Below are 10,057 nucleotides of genomic sequence, written 5' to 3' on the forward strand. Positions count from 1 at the left end.
GAAGGACTACACCTAGGTCTTGATGTTCGAAATGCTGAATCTATATCAGTTAGTTAGTAAGTTAGTTCGTAAGTTCGTTAGTTAGTTAGTTCGTTAGTTAGTTAGTTAGTTAGTTACTTAGTTAGTTAGTTAGTTAGTTAGTTAGTTAGTTCCAAAGCACCTTAAAACCGAGTGAATACACCTAGGTCTTGATTTTTGAAATGCTGAATCTATTTCAGTTGTTAACTTCTTTTCGGTTTTTATTGTACTTATATGTTTCTGTCACTCTGTATATGATTTACTTTTGGGATGAAAGCAAAACTTTAGAATCATATGAGAGTTTTAACGGAAAACTTTTCTGCCTAAATTTGTGTTTGTAAATTGTATATTTGTTTTGGCCCAAATGCGTATTTACAATAATATTTGTGTGCAACATAAAAGTGTCTATGAGTTTTTGTTTTTGGTATTTTGTAGGCAAAAATTCGCAGATTTCAGTAGAAGGAAGACAGCAACACTAAACTTTGAGGAGACGGAGGAAATAAAAACTGTTGCTGTTATTTAAAGCATTATAAATCAGAGTTGGGAAAAACAAACAGGCCTGAAAAAAAGAGGAAAACGAAAAAAGTTTTCCTTTTTAACTTGACAAAATTACGACTTTTCTAAGATGTTTAATGTTAAATTTTTCTTCTTTTTTCCAAGACATGAATTACAAGAAAAAAAAACGAAAACTTTTTTTTGAGTTTCAACATCTGTAAGAAAATTAAAAAAGTAATAGAAAAAAACTGCAAAAATAAATGTAACAAACGGAAAAGTACCCACCAAAAGTTTATATGAATGTAATTTAACCCTGTTGGATTCTTATTAATAACAGTATTAAAAAGTTTTTTGTTTTTTTGCATCAAGATTTTTGCTGTTTAAAGGAGTGAGTCATTTCTTATTTCCATCATGTTCCCCAGGGTGCAGTTACTAAGTAGAAAAGCATTTTTACTTTTTTGTTCTTTAGAAGAAGAGTTCATAGCAAGTAAATAATTACGTTGTTATTTTATTATTTTTCTTGCTTTTTGATATGGCTCACAAACCAAATAAACAAAAATTATATACTTGCCGTAAATGAGTAGCAGAAATTAAAATTGGGGTGAACTGAAATTAAATGATTTTTGTTTTTGCTTCATCCAAAATTTTACGTTTTTGCAGTGATTGCACTGTGCGTAAATTAACCCATGCAAGAAGATTTTTGAAGCCAATTTAAAACAATGTAATATAGACGGAATTAAGGTGGTATATTTTGGAATTTTTGATAAAATAGAATTACTTATTCTAGTTAAGAAGAACATTCAAAAATCTTTCCCGATTGGACCCCTATTGTATTTACCTCTCATATATGGTGTATTTTTTGCATAATTTTTCCCGCATCAGTTTACACGCCTCACAAAAGTTCCACTACAGTTCATGTTCATTAAACTCTCATTATAATGAGTATTTTGTACACGGATTAGCCGGACCATGTACAAGCACTTTGCTCAAGTATTCAAGCTATATAATCTGGGGGAAAGACAATTATAATGACCAAGCTCAATCTAACCAAGCCAAGGAAAAGGTAATTATTAGTTTAGAAACAAACCCGATTGATGCTGTGACGAATTCTCATATTCCTAGAGCATCATCCATGACTCACTCCGGTGCATTTCTTCACCTTATATGTCGCCCAATCGCACTAATGTGATTGCTCTGCTGATTCGGCAACAGCACCTAGAGGGACGTAATTGGTAGTGAGAAACACACAACATTTTAATTGACAAGATTTTATTTCACCGTATATCAATCCTTTAACCAATCACTCTCTTCCCGCGAGTTTGGATTTAAACCACAGCCACTACATCAAGGAGAAACCTCAATCACCTGACCAGCAAAGACAAAGTGCAGTGAGCAACTGGCCACCCGTAGGACCAGATTATGTGGTGCTTCGCTTTTCAAATCATCCAAGGTCAAGTCAAAAATATAAATGTAAATACCACTTTATAGTTCCGCAGACTAGAGGTATTGGTAACAACTCTTTACTACGAAATTGCAGTACACCATGACGGGAAGCTTCATCATAGAAACATGCCCATGGGGATGTCTTGCGTCAGTTAGATGTAAAAACTGATGTTTCGTTCGTTTACAACCACGATGATGGGATGGCCTCTGTTGAGTTGGCAACAACATATAAAGACATAGCCAGTTGACTGAAGTACTAATACATCAAATTAACCGAAGACTTTGTTCTTAGAATACACTGTGGGAAATTTGGTATGAACAGAGTTTTTCCTGAACATACATGGACAATGAAGGAAAATTCATTGCCAACAATAACTAGGTAATGACATTCAATTGTAATAACTTACCTAACAACATACTTTTCAATAACTACTACCTATCATCTGGATTACATGGAAATAGTATATTAAGTTCTTACTCTAAATGCCATTTATAATTATTTTCAAACTTATAGACCTCTTGCCTGTGACGTTCACTCACTCTAGGTATACGGACTTTCCTACTCTCGTAAGCACACCCCTGTGTGCTATCTGTTGTCATTCAGCAACAGCACCGAACTTATCCCTAAATATAGACTTCACCCAACCTTACAAGTTTATAGTCTCGGCAGACTAGAGGTACTGGTAGCACCTAGTTATCCCTGGACTATAATACACCAATATAAGGCTCCTTCATAAGGGAAACATACCCCGGGAGGGGGGCTTGTTGAGAATTGTATATACGAGATTGTTATTCCGTTTGACTAGAGGTACTGGTAGCATTTATTTCCCTGGGACTGCAATACACCAAGATAAAGGACCTTCATCAGAGAAATGTGCCCCGGAGGAAGGGCTGTGTGAGAAGAATATGATTCCATTTTAAATTTGTACAATATGATTTTGTATCCTTTAGATAGCGGAGTTGATATTTTGATATTTTGGGTCCTTTTAGATAGCGGAGTTGATTAAGCCATGTCCGTCTGTGCGTGTCTCTTAAAATCAATTTTCTGAAGACCCCAGAAATCTGTGGAGTTCAAATCTTCAATATTCTTCAACTTCTGAAAATTTCACCAAAACAAGACAATTTTTTGATGCTTTGATATAAAAGCAACATCAACATTGCTTATTGGAAAAACGTTTATCTTTTGGATTTGTTTTTAATGCTTATAATGTGGTTTGTTTCGTTTGCGTTTCGAAATTGAAATTTTATAAAATTCAACATTTTTAAACACACTATGGTCAAGGATGTAAATATTCGGCAAAAATTTATTTAATTTTTTTTTCTATTAAGTATTTTTATTAGAAAACAATTTGTTTAGAACATTAAGTATTTTTGGTTTGATATTTAAAGGGTTAAAAAAATATTTTACTATAAGGGTAATTTAGGAAACACAAAAAATCTATATAAAAAAATAAGTTAACATATGTTTTGTCTAATTTTACAAGGGATGGGTTATTGAGTTTTTATTCTTATACATACCAGTAGTAAGAGTTTATACACATAAACATTTATGTATTTTTGCTAAAGGTACTGAAACGAAACTAATAGTCATGGTTAGTCAGGTGGAAAATTTTTATTTGTTTTATTCTTCAACAAAAAAACTCTTTATTATGTTTCAGCAATGATACAACAATATTTAAGGCTTTCTTAAAGCAACAATATTTTATAAGAGAAAACTAAAATTGAATATCAAAAGAAAAAATAAAACATAAAAGTATAAACCATAAAATGATTAAGGAATTTGATTAAAATGCAAATTGAATTGGAAAAAAAATAGCAACAGAAAGACCAGCCGAGAAAATCTTAAAGTTTTAGCAGTTTTCAAAATAAAAAAAATAAGAAGCATAAATACAAAACAAACATGCCACGTAAACTTAAGTTAAAAACACAACTTGGCAAACACCTCATCAAACATCAAAGAAAATCAATTTCATGTTTTATTTTTTTTTGCTTTGAGAATTTATTTTAAAGTAAGAAAAATTCATCCCTCTGTTTTTGAAAGGAAAATGTCGTCAGGATTAGAAAACAACAACAAAAAATCGCTTATCAGAAAACTTATTTATTTATTTACTTAACATTATATAAAAAAAGAAAAAAAAAATAGAGCAAAAAAAAAATTACAAATGAAAAAGTAACATGAAAGCGCTGAGAAAAAAAACACAATTTATATCTTTACCTAAGAATAAGAAAAATGAGAATAAAAATCTGTGATAAAAATATAAAGTCAAAGTAAGTTAAAATAATAAACACTAAAATAAATTGACTTAAACGCGGGGAATGATGCCCTCTATGAAGATTCAAAGGAGGATGTTTATACGTTTCCTTTGGGCCAGCGGAAACTTTCCAAAAAGAATTTATGGAGTATCTTCGCAGCAAAAAATCTTCAAATTTTGGTAATGAGTTATCATGATAATGTAGTTATTTAATACATTACCTGGTAATGAGTGGTCGTTATCAATAACATTATTTAATTTTTTTGAATGAGACTTGTAGCCAATTCTATCCGACGCTTGTAGTTCGAATCATATTTTATTCATTTTATTAAAAAACGTTGATTTATACTTTTATGTAAAAACTATTCCAAAAAGTACTATAAAAAACTTGTTAATGAAGCACTGAGTAAGCGGAAACACTAATAAATTCAAAAAATAACTGTAGAGCTAGGTTTAAGTCTGGAAGATTTGGATAAACACATTTGTAACCAGCTATTTTTTTTAACCTCAAAATAACTAGTTATTCACCTCAAAAGTAAGTACTTCCACATTGCTTCAATATTATATTGCCTGCTTACCGAGTAAGGAAAGTGTTTCCTGGGTTATACGTCAAGCGATCATGGCGTTCAGCCTCTAAAACGCCTGGTCAGAGAGTTAGTGTGTGGAGTTGACAGCAGGAACTTATCGTTTCTTATAACTGTAGATGCTCTTATAGATATTCTATTAAATAATAACCTAGTAGTTCAAAAAAATGTTCGAAACCTACTTTAATGTTGCAAATAGGAAGGAGGTACTGAATATCAAGACTGTAAGTGCAAACTATATAGATCTAGTTAAGGGATGGAATGTTTCAAAACAATGTTGACATTGAAAGCGCTTTTAATTGTGTTAAGTCTTTAGCCATCTGTCGATCCCTCTCTCAAGTGGGCGTGGACCAATCTACTGTGACTTTTATGAAAAACTTGCTGTACAAACGGGTAATTGCATCCTCCCTTGAGGATACAACAATCTCACTTGTATTCATTCTCGTGCAAATACAAAAATTCCTCAATTGCCACTCCCCCGTCCCAATGGTGAGATTCTTACACTGTCGGTACCTAGATGATGTTGTGCAATTCAAAGTGATGGACCAATGGTACCTGGGGTCGTGCAAAGGTCTCAGGTGTTTTTGTGTACTTTTAACAGATGGACCAATGGTTCCTAGGGTGATGCAAATATCGTAGATTTCCTCCCAGATCTACACTTTTCAAATGACTACTGTATTCCGGAACTGTTAATAACGAGTACAATGCTTATTTTAAACGCCCAGCTTTGCATGCTGTTGGTCTTCGGTGTTACAAAGATGGATCAAAAACTAACGAAGTTGATGGCGGAGGCATCTTCATTGAGGACTTTGGAACCAAAATTTCCTCTTAGACTCAATGTATAATTGTAATTGAAAAAACTTAAGTTACAATTACAAGTAATTATAATTGTATATTGTTCAAGTATATATTACAAGTAATTCTAATTGACAATATAATGAATTACTTTGTGTAAGCAATACCCCACATGCCTGTCCAAGAATACCGGAGGTCTCACAATGAAATGATGAGACATACAACAATCACCCTTGTTTGGGTCAACGAATAGGGGAACACAAACGGCAACAACATTGCTTATACTTTGGCGAATGCTAGAGAGAGGATGGCTACGGTAAACATAGACCAATTCTGTGGTGTCCCACTCAAGATAGTTGGTCTTATGGTCTCATAAAACATCTTTACTTATAAGTCTCAGCAGAATGCATCTGAGTACTCTTTTATCGGCTATCTTTGGTCACTGTAAATTTGGAAATCATACAAGATGCTTAGGCCATCCATTTAATGACTTCTGTAAAAAACTGCCAGAATGAGGAGAAGGAGGAAACAATTACTCATCTTCTGTGTAACTGTGAGGATTTAGAAATGATTCGATTATCAGATTCTCTGATCTGTCAGTTGAGCAACTGCAACTAATTCTTGCACTGCTTAACTTGTTAACTTCTGTTTTCTTTTCTATCTTCGTTTAGACTATCTCCATAATCTTCTCTACTTTTCTTTATCTGTTACTTTCCTTCTTTACAGACAAATGAATGTCGAGAGCTTTACGTGAGTACCTGAGTACATGATGCCATACCCCACGGTGGTATTTCTTGGTGGGTAGTCTTGACAATTGTCTACCATCGCTCCTTTATCATTCAATGATGAACTCAGGTGGCAATTTTTGTACATTGGATTTGAGCGGTCCATGTACAAACAATTTGCTGAAGTACTCGAGCTATCTAATCTCTGATCATTAGATTGATTCGGCGACAGCACCTAGAGACGTAACGAGTGAACGGAAGTAGGAATCCATCAAATAAGCTGAAGACATTGTTCTTACTCACGGGGACACATTGTGCTAATTCTGATATGAACAGAGTATACTCTAAACATATCTGGACAAGGAATGAAAATTCAATGGTATCATTTCATCCATCATCATACAACCCAGCACACATCTCATTCATAGGACACATGAGAGAAAAGCATACGACATATTCATTATAGGTAAACGGGTGGGGTGAGGCCCGCCATAGCATATACAATTAATACCAACTCATTTCCAACGCTTAGTGCAACAGTCACTCATCTGTGGGTATCTGTTGTTTTGGCAACAGCACCGAACTTATCCCGAAATATTGACATTACATCAGTCTTTTAACCGCCACTTACTCTTCCCACGAATTTGGGTTTAAACCACAGCTCCAACATGGATCCCGAAGAAACCTCAACCAACTGACCAGCCAGGACATAGTCCTGCGGGCAACTGGCCAGATTATGCGGTGCTCTGGTCTGTCCTCTTTTCAATCTATGCAAGATCTTAGCCAGGCAGTAGATTGTTACCAGACTACAGTTATTAGCCACCTCTTTATACCCCGGGATTGCAATAACACCAAGGTGGAGGTTTCACTTCTTAACAGACAATACAAAGCGACCCACTTAATTTTCACTCATGGTAACCTTTCTTCTACCCCAAGTAAAACAAGTTTGAATATATAGTCGGGCATATCAGTATGTAAAAAATTTTGAATATTGAAAAAAAATTTAATATGTTTTTTAATTTTATTCCGGAATATTTTTACTAATTTTTGACAAAAAAATCTCATAGGGAAGTAGGGGTAAATATGGACCTATCCTTATAGAATTTACGTCTACCTCAAAGTCATTTACGTAGAATTTAGTGTTTATAAGTGAATTTTGACCTTCAAGTCATTTTTGAAGGAGAGCTTGTATAGAGGCTAGGATCTTTATAAAATTCGTTAGTGTCATTTAAAGTTTTTTAAAACTAAGTTTTACACTTGTTGACATAATTTACCATATAAATTAATTATGTACCTAAGAGCCCTCTGTTCGGGGGACACGGTTGTATGGAAGCTAGACGAAATAATGGACCGATTTTAACCATTATCAACAGGCGACCTGTACCTTACGAACAAGGTTTACACGGACAGCCAGCCAAACGGAGGGACGGACATAACTTAATCGTCTCGGAAAACGATTCTAAGCAGATTGGTATACATTTTTTATAGAAGGAGAGTTTGAACATCTCATCGGAATTGAAATAACCAAAGAAACAATCAAGAATTTTGATCCATTAAAGGTTCTCAGCCTTTAATAAGATTTACTGCCTTAGCAGAAGTAAGTATTCTCTAACGCTATCATTCCCCACAGCCAACATGTTGCAAATGTTGAAACTTTCTTAAAAGACCAAGAAGAGAAAAAAATCGCAGAAAAACAATCTACTTTAAAGGTAAGCATAAGCAGTTTTTTTCCTCATCTCAACTTATGCGTATTTTAAAATAAATTTAACAAACTAAAAAAAATAGAAGGGGCGTTTTTTGTGTTATTGTCAACATTAAAGGAAATTTAACACACGCGTACTTATTTTACACCTTATCGGAGATTATCAAAAACAAAAAAAATCACTAACATTCCAAAAAAGCTAAATTGAAAAGATGTCAACTTTAAAAATGAAAAAACGCACAAAAATTATCCAGACAATTTTCAACAGCAGCTTTATGGTTTTATTTTTTTAAATATCACCCCCTCTCCCCGTTTGCTTAGCAACTCTATTGAGTTTAACTTAAAAGTGTAAATTTTTACGTTACCATTTTGTATTGAATAAGTAAAATACTTTGTATCTATTAATCTTATTTAATTCTAAACTAACCAAAATGAAAACAAGTAGGAAAGTATAGTCGGGCATGGCCGACCATATAATACCCTACACCATGAGTATATTTTTAAAATTTTTTACTTTTTATAAAATTTCTATTTTTTTTTAAAAAAAAGTTTTATGTTGAATATTACCAATAATTCCAAAATATTTAAGCAATTTATTGATAAAAAACTAAAATTTCTTAATGAGGCTTTATATAGGTCAAATATGGACCGATCCTCGGTTAATTTGGGAAAAGGATATATTTCTAAATAACAGTTAGTTTTGTTGAGTTTCATTGCGATTCAAATGGTTGCAAGTCAATTTTAGACGTTTAAGTCATTTTTTGAAGGGGGGGTTTGTATGGGGGCTAGGGTCAAATATAGGCCGATCCTTACGAAAATCTGCAGTGTCATTTATACTTATATAAAACTTATTTGTGCCAATTTTTAAAGAGATAGCAGAATATTTGACGTAATTATGGCATAAAAAGTTCAAATCGGGAGGTACGGTTGTATGGGGGCTAGATGAAATATTGGACCGATTTCAACCATTTTTTCAATAGGCTTCGTCCCTGTGCCAGAAAACAGGCTTGGTACAAATTTCATCAAATTATCTTGAAAATTGCGGCCTGTACCTTGCGCACAAGGTTTACATGGACAGCCAGCCGGACAGACGGACGGACGGACATGTCTTAATCGACTCAAAAAATGATTCTGAATCGATCAGTATACTTTAAGGTGGGTATTGGACCAATATTTTTGTATGTTACAAACATCAGCACAAACGTATAATACCCTCCCCACTATAGTGGTGTAGGGTATAAAAAAATAATAAAATCATTTGTTATATAAAAGCCCAAAACGTAAGAGGATGGATATGTAAAAATTTAGAATTAAAAAAAAATGAAAATTAAAATAAATTTTAAAGTTGTACATATGTATGTGTATTTTACAAAACTAAATTTTTTATCTTAAATTAAAATGTTTTTTTCAATGGTTTTAAAATTTTTTTGAAAAAAAAAAAAATAATTTCATATTGTAAAATGGTCATTGTATTTTCTCTTCATGCATGTACAACTCTACATTTTATTTGTAAATAATTACCTTTGTGTAATTAACTTTGTAATAGATAAATAAAATCACAAATAAACAAAGTTGTGTTTTAAATTCAATGATCTCATCTGACCAATGAACGGTGGTTTAGAAATGTTTTATTTTGGAAAAAAAAAACTCTATAGTAATGAAGGTTGCAACTCATTTGAAATTGTTCGGCTAAATAAAAGAATTAGAGGCCACAATGCGGTGTTTCAAATTTAGTCAATATTGGTCTAATTTTTTTTAATATTATTCGAATGAACTAACCCTCACAAAAGCACCCATTATGTTTAAAGAACAATGCAGTCCAAATGAAAATTGCTAGTAAGCTAAAATTTTTTGTCGATGCAGTTTGTTTGGTATTGAAAATGGGCAATATCCGTCCATGATGTCCCCGTCCAGAAAATTACTTTATCACTGGCTGAAAGAAGCTTCTATAGCGGTGAAATTCGGGACTTACAGGTTTCATAGGAACGTAAATCTCTTTTTAAATTTTTAAAAGGATAGGCCCATTATTTACCCTACCCTCAT

The sequence above is a fragment of the Lucilia cuprina genome, chromosome 6 (assembly GCF_022045245.1).
Source record: "Lucilia cuprina isolate Lc7/37 chromosome 6, ASM2204524v1, whole genome shotgun sequence".
NCBI classification, from domain to species: domain Eukaryota; kingdom Metazoa; phylum Arthropoda; class Insecta; order Diptera; family Calliphoridae; genus Lucilia; species Lucilia cuprina.